Source organism: Dermacentor silvarum, chromosome 2, assembly GCF_013339745.2.
Source record: "Dermacentor silvarum isolate Dsil-2018 chromosome 2, BIME_Dsil_1.4, whole genome shotgun sequence".
NCBI lineage: Eukaryota > Metazoa > Arthropoda > Arachnida > Ixodida > Ixodidae > Dermacentor > Dermacentor silvarum.
The window spans coordinates 249422422-249438475 of record NC_051155.1 but is presented as its reverse complement, the minus strand read 5'-3'; the positions used below and the strand labels follow the sequence as shown (position 1 = coordinate 249438475).

General features: G+C 50.1%; 1 protein-coding gene across 5 annotated transcripts in view; it reads left to right on the top strand.

The window, feature by feature from the left end:
• Window positions 1-16054, top strand: part of LOC119443108 (putative polypeptide N-acetylgalactosaminyltransferase 9) — a 215014-nt gene that overhangs the window by 93891 nt on the left and 105069 nt on the right. The window contains exon 1 of one of the 5 annotated variants that reach the window (XM_049662579.1): window positions 3358-3506. The exons of 3 other annotated variants lie outside the window; for them this stretch is intronic. The gene's annotated coding sequence lies outside the window, so the exon portion shown is untranslated. Of the gene's footprint in view, window positions 1-3357; window positions 3507-16054 lie in introns of those variants that run through there. One more of the 5 variants, XM_049662575.1, reaches the window with a different exon arrangement.

The following is a 16054-nucleotide window of genomic DNA, read 5'->3' as shown; positions in this document are numbered from 1 at the left end:
CGCCGATAATGCGTAATAAATAAATCCACGAGCACGAAGATAAGACAAACTATAATTACCACAATTCCCATGGTTGCAGAACAATCGCAGGGCTGCATGCAGAGTTCCATGTCTCTGCTAATCGTGCGAAAACTCTACGGCGCAGACCGTCGCGATTCCTCTGGGGTTGTGCATCGCACGCACGCAGGCAGGCAGCGTTTTCAGCTCCATGCTGGCGGCACAAAGTTAGAGGAGCTACCATGCAGTCACGAATTTCAATGCACATTTTACTGCGAGAAGCACGCCGGTACTACGTAGTGCGCACGGCTGCATGCTGACACGACAGGCCGGCTCGTGTGATCGGTTGTATAGAAGGGCGACTTCGTCGCTTCTATATACAACTCATTTTCCGGCTTCGTGGCGTGCAGAGATCGCACAGACAAGCTGATAGCCGTGACGTCACGCATACGCATGCACCGCCGTCGCCATCAGTTTCAGTGAGGAAGCTCATGGTTTTCAAAAGTTTGCCATGTTACTTGTACTCTCTCCCTTTTTTATTACAGTGGCGAGTAGCGAAGAAGCGGAACGTTGATGTGCTGCTCTTTTTGCTTACAATAGGCATCGCCAAAAATGAAGTCCGGGGTGTTACGGGCAAGAACCACGATCTGAATATCAGACACTACGGATTAATTTTGAGTATCTGGGGTTCTTTAATGTGCACCCAATACATGAGCGTTCTTGAATTTCGCTCCCGTCGAAATGCGGCTAGCTGCCGCGGCCGGTATTATAGGGCGCCGCCACGCCATCTGTCATCTGTCTTTACGAACATGCAGCAACCTGCCTTTGTCCCGCTGATGAAAAGAAGTTCCGGACCCTAGACTTGCCTGTTTATGAATTTCTTGCGGCCGCGTCAGCTGGCCCGAGTCGCTCAAAAGGTGAAGGAATGAAACCGTCCCAGTGACGACAATGTCACGTGCGCCCTCTTGCATTATGGATCCTTGGTTCCTGCGATGTTACAGCGCTCTCTGCCGCTAACACGCTGGTGAGGTTTTGACCAGAGGTCGAGCTGCTAAGCTCTTGCCTGTTAGATGTAACGTATGCAGTGCATGGTAAAAAAAAGAAGAAAAAAAAAAGAAAAAAAACTGTGCGAACAGAGAGTCAACGCTTTACAACGCTGACGAACAATTGTATGGTTATTAAAAGAAGCAAAAACAAAATACGTGAGCTATATGGCAACTTTGTACGCACGCATGCGCACCTGTAAAGCCGTAAATAGCCATGTGCAACAGCTTGCTCTAAAAGGCTAGAAGCAGATAAGAAGTCGCAGTTTCACCCGTAAGGATAAGCATCGGTTGCGATAGCAATTTAGTGGACAGCTATACAAAGTAAGTATAGTAGTTTTATCGGTCGTATAAATTTGTAAACATAGGCACACTAACTAAATAAACAAGCATTGTGTCACGCGCGCACAAGCAAACTGCAACGCATCTCACTCGATGACAGCGGAAACTCCCTGTCGAAACGCTGGAGTGAGCCAGCGCATCAGCAGCAGCGAGCGAATTGAGTTTCGTGCCGGCGCTCGCATCAACGCAAGCTTAGCCGCGAAAACACAGCTAGGGTGGACTCTGCTCCCGCCGCACACGGCTTTCAAGATACAGCCGCGCGGGTGGGCACTCGCGGTGCAGAGCGCGCCTCGATCCCCCCTCTTCCTGGAGCCTTCCGGCACGGCGGGAGCGCGCGGCCGCAAACGCGGCCTATCCACCTCCCTACCCACCCTCCGGAGCGTTCTGCGTGGCTGGAAGACTGGACGCTTCCTTCTCTTTTCCCGCCCTTGTGTGCGAGAGCCGCGATTCCTGGCTCACCGTCGCATGCTTTCACTCGCAAATACAGTGTACGGCGCGCGGCAGCGCAGTACTTTATGCGGAAACTCACGGCGACGATGACGGCGACGGCAGAAATTCGCCTGAGTGTCCATATAATTGCTATCGCATAAAACGCGACATATTATGCACTCAATTATGAACAAGATTGTTTTTGAAGGTCATGCGGTACCACTGTTTCGGCGAAGGCGGCGTTATTTTTCCTCGTAAGGAACGGTCTACCTTCCAGGAGCGCAGGGGGATCAAAGGTGATGGCAGCTTTCATTCCATACAGTGTCTGTAGTACTTGTACTACAATAACCATTGCACTGTTATTGTACTAAATCTGCGTTGTACTAACGAGTAGTTGTAGAGCTGCAGTTTCGAATGCTTGTCAGCTTTTCAGCTATTCTAGTAGGTTGTGTGCAGTAAACATAGGCGCTCTAGATGGCGCCGAAAGAGGAAAGTGGTTGAGGATGAGCCGCACAGAAGCGCGACTCTTTCTGAGACGTCCCGCGGTTTAAGGCATCACAATCGAACATCTCGGGCGAAATAAACCGTTCCTTTCCGCGCGCACGAACGCTTTGTGACATTTGACGACAGGAACTAACTGAGCACAAACTGTGCTGCTCATGCATTCTGATGGGCTGCTTCTGTTCAGGAAAAGTTCCGAGGGATGTGTGATATAGCTCTCGCGTGCTACATTCTAGCTTTTTTTTTTTTTTTTTTTGAATCACCGAACGGTAGCAGGGAAGAAGCTTTTCAAACCTTTCCAGCCCTTATTTCCCAGAGCGCCGCGGGTGTATAATTTGTGCTCACATCGGCGTTGACCTGAACAATGCCTCCTTTTCCGCTCTCTCCCCACCGCTTCCTTCTCATCTCCAACTGGCCTGTGGGGAAATCAACTCTGCCGCGTACGTACACGGCCAGGTTGTTTCGTTCGAAAATTGTCAACGGAGTTTTCGAGCGAATTGCGCGTCGTGCGCGCCCCTTCAGCAGCAACCGACGACGAGGAATTTGTTTGACTGTAACGTAATACGTTGAGCCGAATGCGCTCGGAGCCATGGACAGCTGCGCTTTAATGATTTATCCGACGACATTATAAAATGTCACGCTGACGCTGTCCGGGATATAGCGCGCAGGCGGACCTTTCAAGTTGACCGCTCCGGTCACCGCACAGCTGACAGAATATGCAGTATAAAAAATGTAACTGACAAAAGATTGGCTTTCGTAGTTTCGATTACGAGACGAGAGCTATACGCGCTGTGTTTCCAGCTAAAGATCACCGAGTGAAAGAAAGAATAATGATAATAATAAAAGGGGATTTTTCCGCTGAAGGTGAAGCTTTTAGGCAACATGTCGTGCGTCAGAGCGCCGACGAGTGTATAATGGCACGTCGTCTCCCTTCTATTTGACCAACCGTCCGCGCTCACTGCATTTTCTTGTTTGTGTGTTTGTTTCTCACACATGCGGACTAAATTGCCTCCGCACATTACCTTCGCTCGAGGAGCTTGTCTGATGCAGTCGTGATCCAACTAGTCAGGCGGTCAGGTTATACGAGCACGGAGAATTTAGCGCATTGTTACTCGGAACTCGTTGTGAGCGCGGCTGCGTCAGTTCTTCTCGCAAGGGCCGTTATATACAAGGTGCTCCGAAAGCTGCTTCAACGTACGTATTCGTTGCTTTTATTGTGCGGCCGCACCCGCCTTCATGAGTTTTGCCAGATCTGACTCTAAACCTCGCGTGCACCATATATAGCGTGCCTGCAGATTTGTGCTCGTTTACACGTGACCGACCTTCCTTCCTTCTCGCGTGCGCAAGCAGCCGTGCAGCGTACAGCACATGAGAACTTGCGTGTTGGTTTCCAACCAATCGGAGGAGCGAAGCGTGTGTACACGTGTCCATCCGCGTTCTGTTATATACATCCGCGCCAATGACGTCGTATGCTATACCGAGCAAAATTAAGCAGCCGACGCTGTAACAGCCAGTCCACGGTACTGCCTCTTGTCGTGCACTGCCTCCGGACGGCTTCACCGGCTCCGCAGCGGTGCTCGTTTTTTTTTTTTTTTTTTTTAATGAGGCACATGCACGTATGCAAATAGAGATGTGTGCAGCAAGCAGCGTTTATTCCCGAAGCAGTCCGTCGACGCTGCAGGCGTACGCCGCCGCGTTCGGAGCGCGTCTCGCATTTCGCGTCCCGTCCTCGAACGTCGGTTGGCGCACGTCCAGCAGGCGTCGAAGATGCTGTCGCCTCTCCGGCTGTGATGGCGCGCATTGGCAATCCGCGGCCACGCGGTGTCGAGTGGCATCGGCATTGCGCTCGACATCCGAGCCGCCCTGCAGAAGAGATGGAAAGTAGGCGAGCGGGGGCTTCTCCTTTCTGCCTGCACGCACGCACGCGCTGTTGTGTGCTTTTGGCATTCCGCGACCGTCACCTCCCGCCTACTCCTTTCTCGAGTTTATTTCTTTTCCTCGTTTTACTGCACGAAATTTTGCCTTTATTGGCGTAGAAGCCGTTCCGAATTTCACCGTACACGATCTCTTTCTCTTTTCTTTTTTTTTTCGTTTTTCTTCTTGCTGCGTTGAACGTTTTTTTTTTTTTTTTTTCCTTTCGCCCTTGCCCGTCTCCCAAATTTCGAAGTACGACCGCTTGCGTTTCTATTTTTTTTTTCTTTTTCACCTCTTGTGGTTTCATTTCTTTCTCCTTTCTGCTGCTCGTGCGAGCAAAACCGCGATTGCACAGCGCTGTAAAGCCCGGTGGTTTGAGAGTGGTTAACGGACTTTTTATTTATTTCTTTTTTCATTTACTTTTTAGCTGGCGAGTGGTTGACAGCGCTATATTATGTGCACCGCTTGATAAACGACTGCCGCTACTTCCAGCTGCTGCTCTTACACCCCCCCCCCCCCCCCCCTCCGCTTTTTTCCCCTCTCTTCCTCATTTTTGTCAGTCTCTCTTTCTTTTTCTTTTTTTTAAAGGAAAGGTTCGCCTCGTGCCACCGTTTTTAGGTTACTTCGCGGTGTTTGGTGACTCGAGCCGTTAGATTTCTCGTTATCCTCTCGGTGCATAATTCACGGCTTTAATTTATGCGTTTCACGTTGCCGCGGGGCCCCTGACATTTATTTATTTATTTATTTATTTATTTATTTATTTATTTATTTATTTATTTATTTATTTATTTATTTATTTATTTATTTTATTTTTTTTTGCTTTGGGAGTCTAAACGGAAGCGACTGTGTGGTGTCACGTTTAATGAACTCTATTCGTACCTTCTGTTCATGTGTCGGTTCATTCCATATTTGAACTACTGTCCTAGCTCCAAATTGAAACGTGAGGAATTAACAGTGCGGTATTTAGTTCGCCATCCTTACTGCTGCTGCGACACTGACCGAGACGTCGACGATATATAGAGCAGATTTAACATCGTGACACTGGACACAGAAGGAACCAAAAGAACGCTGCACCTTCTACCGCGCTGTCTGTTAAAAATCTGCTCTTTACCAAGATGTAACTACAACCACCCGCCGTGGTAACTTAGCGGATTTGATGTGGCGCTGCTAAGCACGAGGTTGCGGGATCGAATCCCGGCCGCGGCGGCCGCATTTCGATGGGGGCGAAATGCAAGACCGGCCGTGTCCCGTCCATTCAGAGCTCGTTAAAGAACCCCGGGTGGTCAGCCTTAATCTGGAGTCCACCACTGCGGCGTGCCTCATTATTGATCGCGGTTTCGGCACGTAAAACCCGAGTATTTTATAAATTTAATTATACTCGCCAACCAGGCCCAACTGAGCAAATTGCCTATTTTAACAGCAGCACTGGTATATATATAGCGGCGCATCTTGTGACGCCGCATTCAACCACGGCCTAAACGTCGGTGTGTTGCACGACTCTTATCGTAAAAGAAAATAAATGAAATGCGCGAAAAAGTAAGTTAGAAACACTTTTACCAAAATTGCCTCTCTGCCGCCGCCGACACACTCGAGCAAATAGAACGCACGTGGTTGATCATAAGGTGGGTGTACGTTTTCGGCGTCTCACAGCGTCTCACGATAAGCCGCCGGCGATAACACTGAGTGATAAGAGCGTGAAACTTTATCGTACCAACCATACAGTATCAGTACGCGTCGATCCTCTGCCTTGCAACTGCTCCGTTTTGCCGGACCAAAAGACTGTACATATGGACAGGCGCTTTCCAGTGTGCGCTATAAGAGCCCTCGACTATACCTCCGCTGTTCTCGCGTGCACCTCCGGTAGGACTGTAGGGCGACGGTAATTATAATAAACACATCCTCAAGCTGCAAGCTAGAACTATTATCGTTTTGCGCTGGTTTCTTAATTGGCTTTCGACCTTCGTTCTCAGTGAGTGAGAGTCGGTTGGTGCTCCCAAAATTCCTAACACTTATTGGAACTTTTTCTTTTTTTAATTGTAGCCACTTCCTCTGATTTCTCTGGTAAATAAAAAAGCAAAAAAAAGCAAAAAAGAACAAATAGAGAAAGAAGAAAAAAAGAAAGAGCCGCCGCGTTTTTATTTCGACTTTTGTGCCTTTACGATGTGCCTCATAACCTAAATGACACGAACGAAAGAGAAAAAGTCAGCATCCAAGGAGGCTGTGCAACCCGCGGGATGCCGACCTTGGTCTCAACTATTTTTTGCTCGCTTTGTGCCGTCGGCATCTGCATAAAGGTGCGCTTGACAGGTGCATCGGGTTCGCTTCGCCGCTCTCGTTACCTTGGTCTTTGTATAGCTCGTGCGCCCAAACCTCGGTCCCCCGGAGACACAGCCAGAGACCCGGTTCCCTTGCTTTGACAGGCTCGCGCGCGGCATTTGTTGCACAACGCTCGCTCGCCAACCGAGTCTCTCTTTACGCTCTGTCCGCACAGCGAAGCTGTATATGGCAACCCCGGCAAATTTTCTGCGTCCGTGCGTATACACTGTTGCGTCGACAAAGAAACATTTTCGCCTCCAGAGCTAGTGTAATTTTGAGTTTCCGCGTAACAGAAATATGTTTTCTCGTATGCTCAAATTACAATCCGATGCTATCATGTCTGCAGGTAGTGTGTAAGTCGTACTTTACAAATATTGTGACGCGCTTTACTTTGAGAAATTGAATTAGTTCAATAAGGCACTTGCGCCAGGCGTCTACTAGAATGAGGAAATATGCTGCACTCCGGCACACTTCCGTGCGCGCGTGGCGAACGTGTGCACGCGATGTATCCGTCCTTGATGAGTGTCTGCGCGACCGTTGCGTCGGTCGCGCAGAGTGTGCTGCGACCGTAATCGACGTCAGGGCAAGACTGTTAAAAAATTACAGTGACGTTCACTTCGTGAACGCGGGTTACGCGCAAGCGTGTGGAACGTGCACCGCGGCGTCGAAGCACCAACGGGAAGGGCGAGGTCGTGCACGGACGGTGCGACGCCTTGTGGTGGTGGCGCTTGTGTTTCCCTGTACATCCACTTTCACAGGGTGCAATGGAGGCGGAAATCTTTCTTCTTCCTTTCTCTCTCTTTTAGTGTCCGTCATTATGGTCGCTGCTCGTGTATAGTTAGATAAGAGTGGCCTATAGTTAGATCTAAGCGCATGTACGTTGTAGAACGCGGATGGTAAAAATTAATCTGGAGCCCCCTACAGTGGCGTTTCTCACAGCCCAAATGTTGCCGTGGGACGTCAAACTCACTCACTCATTCACTCACTCGCTCACTTGATAAATCAATCAATCAATCAATCAATCAATCAATCAACACCCGCTGATAGTTGCGAAGTTTCATGCTCAAGAGGAATTAAGCTTTAATAAACCTCGGGGGAAACTATGGTTTCCCGATTCGAGTACATGTTATATAAACAGAAAGCTAAGTTCTGCTATCTGTCGGCAGCTGAATTTTTGCTTATACCATAATTTTTTTTTTTGTACTGTAAGTTTCTGGAAATTCGTGAAACAGAAAGGGCTTACAACCCCGTAACCCTGAACCACCAGAAGCAGATATATATCCCAGTTCCCTAAACTCTCTTTCACATTGCCTAACGCGAACAAACGATGCGTACGATTTTAGCTTAGTACCTGACATTGTTTAAGCGAGTATATACATATATAGCGCAAATGTCCTATTCAGAACTTTTCTCTGTAATTCAAGGCAGTTTATAACGTTTATATAAGTATTGTTCGCTTTATAAAGTAGCTGTCCCAATAGACGCCGCTTACAGAAATGTGATATTGTATTTTTATTGCTGAATTGTAGAGGTGTAAACTCCAATTTTTAGTCTTTTATATTTTTCAACTTTCGCGAACATATTGTTTACAAGCAAACAAACAAACAAGACTTGACGGTCTTAATCAAGCTTGCTCCCACTGGTCGCTATAGCAACAGACCTCATCAGAGTTGTCTCAACGGGTGCCATTGTCCCGCGTGTTTGGGTAGGAGACCCAGGTTACTCTGCAGAAGGACTACGCGCTGCAGAGTGTACGAGCTTTGCTACACATTTCCTGCAATACAAACTTTACGTACGATCGTAACATTATGGACAGCATACTCTTCAAGAATATGCTTTTGTAAACACTGTTGGTGCACGAACTTAAATCGACGAAGTTAAATTGTTATAGGTCTCCCAGCGCTCATGGTCTCGTACTATACAACAACGCCCGCTATTTGCCCTTTGCACATCACTAGCACCACAGAGATTTCTACTAAAATTACTGGTGGGAACTGTACGTGGGTGTTGTGATATCTCAGTTACCGTGGTATAGTGATGGGGTGTAGTGCATGCATATTTTCCTAACCTCCTGCTGCTTGCGGCTTCGTTCATTGCGCTTTGTTCCAGTGTTGGCCTTAATGCCCAAGCACTCACATTTTTCCAGACTCATCAAACCAGTCAGACTAAGCGAACATACATAACCCTTGAAAATTGTTGCAATTATAACGCAATATTTTGTTGAATATGACCAATTTCCAAAGACGTCTTTCGATGCCAGAAGGGCAAAGTTCCGGTTAAATGCAGGCGTCCCATCATTCCTATGCTGGCTGAACCGTCATAGATGCTTGTACCGCCCGCACAGACAGTAAGACAGTACAGTAATTTTTGTAGGAAATAGTATGTATGCGTTGTGGGCCACTCGGTGCCCCCCGCCTGCTCGTATACCCTATTTTTCTCTCTGTCCATTGTATGTTTTAATATCAAATAATACTGATGATAATCGCCATTTGGATGCCTATACTTTGCTTCTCCCTACTCGGTTCAGTTATTCAGCGCGTAGCACCGTGTATATACCTAACCGTTGCAGAACCCTTTCGCCCCAACTTCTTCTCGTGCTTCTCATGACCATCTTGTTTCCGTCAGCCGTGGGCGTGGCGTGGGTCACAATGTGGCAACTGTTCCGAGTCACGACTCTCGCTGCTCGACAGTCTCCTCCTATTGTTTCTTTTTCCTCTCCCGGTCCTCTTTGTTCCAAGCTGAGTCTGCCTGCTTTCTTAATTTCTCACGACGCCCGCGCCGCGCCGCAGCTGTGCACGCTTGTAATCCTCACTGCCTGCGGCATCGTGCGAGCCTCGTACGCATAGCAAAAACAAATTTAGCGCAAGAAATGAAGAGACGGGGACAAGTTCAAGAAGACAACACAGCTGTCACAGCAGGCTCGGATGTTTATTATACGAAGTTGGACGTTCGAACGGCGCATGGCTCTCGCTTGCGGGCAACCGGAGCACCGTGACGCCGTGACTTTGGCGCACGCGAACGAAAAATGAGATACGGGTGGCACGCGGCGCACTTTTGATCGCGATCGAGCCCGATCCGGATTGAATTTCTCAGTCCCGATTGCTAATTCCTTGCGCAATCTGCGGGAGCGATCCAATCTCAGTCGAGAATTTCGATCCGTATGGGGCTCGATCGCGATTGAAAATTTGGAAAGTGGCCGTGTGACCCCGCTATTAACTACAACCACACCGTGGTCACGGCGCATCATGGAAGCGCACCTTTGTACGATAAATCTTTCCGTCTTCTCAACTGCCGCACGATTTTCCGTATCAATAGTAAATCACGTGACACGCGGTATGACTTAGCGTCTCAGCCACACTAGTGCCGTACGGAAAATCAGCAAGCCGTACGGTCTGTCAAGCCAAATGCAAGGCCGCTTATCCGTGCGTAATGAGGAAGCGCGGCAGTATATACTATATAGCTCTGGAGAGTTTAGGCTGTCGCCCATTGTGTCGTACCAGCCGTACGACGTATTGTACACCAACAACATCCGTCAAGTTATCTACAGCTTTACAACAGTCGAAGCAGCCACGTCCGACACTTTGCTTCGTCGTAGCTGGACGCCGCGTCGCATATAAGGTGCCGCGTGCAAGGCTATACGTATATCCATACGCTAGCAACACAACTCTGTCGGCGGCCCGCCAAGGGTCGGTTTTCTATAGAAAGCCGGCTCCGTCAGACGTGTGCGCTTACGCTGATGAGCCTGCTTGTTGCCAGTGTGGTCGCGTCCTCAATCTTCGCTCATCTCTCGACGGCGCTTGTCGTGCGTCCTTCTCTTTCAGTTACACCCCGGCGTTTCTCTCATATTGCTTTGCTCGTTCGTGTCTAAGCAGCGCCTCAACGGCAAATGTTTCACTCTCTGCATTTCCGTTCTCTCTCCTTCAGTCTGCCTACTTTCGCTTCTTCCCAAGAATATCGCGCCAACAAACGCGTGCCGTAACCACGTCGTCGTGTATACAAGTGCGAGGGGAAATGTGCGGCGGGTAGATGGCGAGCAACCACGTCGATTCGTTCCTTCACGGGGCCGCAGTAAGCGAGAAAGACGGGAAAGCGTCGCATCCGGGAAACCGCCAAAATGATTCAGGGCAGTGCAGTTTTAACTTGAAAATTGCTCATTCCGTGTATCCAGCAGGATTGACGTTATCGGAGTTAGCTCGGAGACGATATGGGTTGCAGGTTTACCGCAATACCGCTTAGCCAGCTAGCCGCCAGTAGGCGCTATAACTAATCCTCACCTAGAGTGCATCGAGGCACCCTATGCAAAAGGTGATCGAGCATGATAACAGAAAATTGCAGTGCAGGTTACCACATAATACAGAATCTGGCAGGTGGTCGGAACGCTAACGGTAACGAAAGTGCGGTTGCACTATGCTATATTGGTGCCACCATATTGTTGCCCTATTAACGTTGTCGTTACTGATAATCACGCGATTTGGGTTTTAGCTCAAACTGACGATCACAAGGATTACAGTTCACCCGCCGCGTTAGCCCATGTGGCTGTATGACGTTGCGCTGCTCAGCTCGCGAGTCTGATCCCAGTAGCGGCGGCCGCATTTTTATGGGGCGAAACGCACGTTCAAGGAACCCAGGTGGTGGAAATTAATCCGCAGTCCCTTACTATATGGCGTACGTACATATAATATTCAGATCGTGGTTTTTTTGGCACACCAAACCACAGATTTTTAATTTTTTCTTCAAATATTGCAGTTACAAGTTTCGCAGTTCCACTTACTTTTGGCCGACAGTTTGCGGCGGCGACCGCGATACGCGACCCGTTCGTCCATTGGATACAGCATGTTTGCAAATTCCATGTTTGCCTTGCGTGTGATTATAATTTTACGTCATTATCTAAAAGGCCGCAGCGCATAATTAAGAGATACATAATGTATGGTATATAGTGCACATGAGTTTTGCAGCAGGACCATTACATTAATTTACATGCTAACTGGGTGTATATCCGCAGGGTTCTATTGCATTACATTTGGCCGTCTGCAGTGCACTATATACCGCTGCCACCAAAAAAGCTTGCAGGAGAGCTTAAAGCCCCGGCAAGGTTTATCGAGGCTCAAATGGGCTGCTTAGCGAGGAATGGCGCTTCCAACGATTGTCGAAATAAACTGTTCACGTGTCCGAGACTTGCTGCTGCAAATCTTGCAGCTATCAGCAGGAGTCAGTCCAAAGTTTGCTTGTGGTAATAGCAAAATGAGGCACGGCGTCGTTACTGTGTGGCAAATGACTTGGAGTGCCAGACCAGTATCGAAAATAATAGGTAACTGTTCAGTGTGCAGAAGGGAGTTGTAATAGTCCACTAACTTTGCCACGAGAAACGTCGGGATGCACACAAACCAAGCGTCGCGGTGCGGTCTTGAGAGCCGCCCTCTGAGACATTTGCAACTGACAGGGCAAGATCGATTTACGAGCTGAAGCGAGTGCCGCAGACCGCTCGCCCAACGCTTTCTTCGAACGCGCGACAGACGAACGGCGGCTCGACATGCGGGAAAATGGCTGCGCGCGGTCGCGTGCAACGAACAACCCGTTCCGAACCATCCGAGGCCACTTTCTCTGCCGCGTCGCACTGCCTCCTTCCCTTCGCGTTCGTCGGCAAACGGGAGGAAACGATCGCGCGGGAGCATCGGGCCCGAAGAAAACGGTCGGCCCGTCGAAAGAGCTGTGCGCCGCAGTCGTGCTCGGAAGGCGCCCGCGAGGAAAGGAGGCTCTCCATGCGGACATCGCGGCCGCCGTGACTTTTTCCAGCCCGTAAAACGTCAGCAGCGCGCGCGCCTGCCGCCGTGATCCTCCGTCTCGGTTTCCCCTTTTGCTTCTTTTTTTTTTCCCGGAAGAACGGCTGTGCTGCTGCCGCGGCTTGGAGCCAAGGCGCGCCGAGGTCGCCCACGCCACGTCTGCGGACGCGCGAGACCGCAAGATGACGTTGTCGTTTTCCTCCTGTCTTGTGCGCCGAGCGCGGTGGCCGACGTTGAGCGAGATGCGCGTACAATAGTCGACAGGAGCACTCGTCGACTCCGCATCTTGCGGAGTCTCTGTGTACGAAATCGTGCAGCGCTGCCTGGGTTACCGTGGAACATTTAAAGCGGTCGCTCTGGATCGTATGGTAGGTAGTATATGAACCAGAAAATAGCGTTACACATTCGCCCGTCGATACGAGGCACGCGGTCTTTGGTTGCGCGGTGTGCGGACAAAAACTTGAGCCGTGCTTTCGACAGTGTCGTCTGCTCGCTATTCTTGACAGCAGGCGCTCGTGAGGGACGCGGTATATGTTCACGCTCGCTTTCGTGGTCACGGCTAACGTCCGCTCTGTATAGCGCCTAACAAGGCTGCACGTTTTTATTTGCGCGCAGTCTGAATGGAAGCGGTGCGGTGAACGGGGTGTACCGCGCGCATCGCAAGTCGCCTACCCTTGCGCGGGACACGAGTCGACTGCGGGCTGCGAGTTGTCAGCGGAGAGGCCCCGCGCCCTACGGCGCGCGCATTGTTAGTTCGCGTTGAGGAAAAGAGCTCGTTCCTCGATGGTGGGCCGGAGAGACACGAGAGCAAAGGGTAGTGGGTTGAAGCAGGACTCGGGGAAGGGATTGTCTCGATAATAGGAAGTGTGCGCCAGCTTTAGTTTTGAGTATACCGCGAGTGTGGCAGACTGTGCGCTTCTACTTGCTTCCCCGACGGCTCGCACGTTAGCACTCGTGCTCGTCGATATCGCAGGCCGCGTCCATGAAAGCTTAGCAGGCATATTACTACACGCATCGGCGAGACAAAGAGGACAAGTGCGTGCTACAAACGATGTGATTCGGCGCCCAATGTGCCCAGCTGTTCCCCATTGGTCTCGTCACCTTCGCAGCATGCTAGCCGCAGGGGCGTAGGCCTATATGCTGCTTCTTGATGTGCTCCGCGCTCACAATGGCCCCTGTCGTCGGCGTGCGGCGCGTACAATCGCGGACCGTTTCTCTGTATTGAGCGCCAGCGCTATTGTGTATCCAGTATAGACTGCCGCTCCTGAATGCCCGCCCGTGCGTGAACCGCGGGCCTCCAGCCCTCCTTTCTTCTGCGTCCAGACCGCGCGTTGTGTGTGTGTCTGTGTGTCGCGAGTATACCTTTCGCGCTATGCACGACGAGGCGGCTTCATTAGTGGGCACGCGTCGGCCGCCGATAGATGCGAGACAGCCCAGCCGCATTCCGTCCCTTCTCTCTCCTGTTCTGGAAGGTATTGCAGTACCGCGACGTTTAGTCTGACGCAGCGTGCTGGGAGTGCCTTATTTCGCGACGTTGTTCGAGCCTCGCTGTAGCGTTGGCTGGGTAAGGACGGAATGCGTTTTCTCGCGACAGTTCATCCACGTCGAGATGTCTCTGCGGTCGTCTACATCGCTAGTGCCTCCCTAAACTGCGAGCTGTCTAGAAATAGGAAGAGGGCGTGCTCGCGAGCTCCGTGCACTGATAACTTCGTTGTGCATTTACCGCCGCCGCCAGACTTCACCCGAACAATCGGGACACATCTCTATAGTGGCTTAGTCCTAGCGAACGCAGGCCGTAATAAGCAAACATCGAAGGCTTTGGAAGGAGGACGCATTAAGTATAGCAGGGTACACCAACCAGAAATCTTCAGCGCCATCCGCCTGATAAACGAAAAGGCGTGTTCGTGCCAAGTTTCACGGCGACTGTATACATTAGCGCACGTTTTGGCGCGTCTGCGTGTTGTCTGACGGCGCTCGCCCTCGATGCTGATCGTGACTCGGCTGTAGTCGGCGACAACCTAAAGATGCAGTGGCGAATACGGCGTCATCAAAGAAAATCTGCATGGATGGCGCTAGCCAATTTGTTCTTATGAAATGTGTGTGTGTAGGAGAGGTTAATTGGAATCATTAGTGATGGCCGCTACTCCTTCTCCCTTAGGGAAATGGCACATAGCAAAGATAGGCCGGCTCAAACAAACGAGCTAACAAGACAGAAATTGGACATATATAGCAAAGATATAGGCCATCTCGATAAAACAAACACAAACGAGATGTAATAATGAAATCATATTCAAATAAAGCTCGGAACGCGCAATACATTTGCCCATTTCCGTGGCGTCACGGCGGAGGTGAATTTCTTTCAGTATCGGCGTCTTTCGGAGACCTATATGTTTCGGAGGGCAGGAGCGCAGACAGCGCTGACGTCCATCGTCAGTCCGACGTCCACCCGACGAGTCCTGCGCAATGTGCCTCGTTAAACGCAGGCCTACTGTAAGCAGGCGGCATTTCTCATGAGGAGCGGTGACATCCGCTTAGAAAACGCTGTGAGACAGCAACACAACAGCGCACGCGATCAGCCAACGCAAGGGCGGCGCGCGCGGTGCTCCAAGCATGACGCGGACGCAGCGGCGCGGGCGGACGTGACGTCACGTACAAGTCGTGCATAGTTGGGTTTTGTGGGCGCAGCTCGTATTGAATTCTTATAGGCTAATTTGTCGCCGATTTGATCCGCTTCGCGTGTCCCTTGGACGAGACGTGAGCGTCAGCTTGACCTAGACCTGACCGCTTCCAAGGGAACTCGTTGCGTTGATCGCTCTCCTTGGTTTCTCGTTCCAACGGAAGCTGTCTGAGCCAAAACGCCGAGCGTCTCGCAATCCTCAAAGGGAGAAAAGAAAGGCTCGATCGAGGCATCGAAAAAGGGAAAGCAACGCCTCGCGTCGTTTCCTTCTTAACGATCTCCGCCAGTGAAGATTTCTCGCCGTTTTCCAGCCTTGCCTATTTTGCAGGCGAAGCCTTCGCGACGGGCACGTGACTTCACGGCAAAGCTCGAACGTGTGTTTCCCCTCTCGCCCGGCTGCTCTCCTACGGCTCGTAGTGGCTGACTCATCCATGAAATCTTGGCCGGAAGGAATCTGCGCCAATCGCGCTTCTCGACTCGCAAAGGAACGCCGCCGATTGGAGCGCATCTGCCCTGTATACTTGATGGTCGTTTAAGATTCCTTTGCCGCTCTGCACTGTGTAGTATGCCCACTGTTCTAGTAATTTTCACAAAATACCCACGAAGGGGGCAAAAGGAGAGTGTGTCTCCTGACTAAGCCCACTCTCCGTGAGGCACTTCGGGCAGGTATACAGCAGGACAGTACAGCATATACAGTAATTTACATACAACCAATGAAGAAACGAGGAATACTATAGCAATTTGAGCAATACAAGATAGAGATGCAGAAAAAAAAGCTGTTCCTCAGCTTTAAATGCAGAATGCACTATGATCAGCACCATTTACAAGTTGAAATGTGATGTGAAAAACAATGAATACATGAAACATATTACATACATTAAATATTTTCAGCACATGCACCTTAGAATTGTGTTCTATTTATTACATCCATAATTCGCTTCCTAAATTGTGTAATGTTTCTAGCCTCCCTAGCGTATTCAATTATTTTAGGAATCTTATTGCACAATAGAACAATTTGGTTATCAATTGTCTGTACACCATAGTTAGTCCGGCAC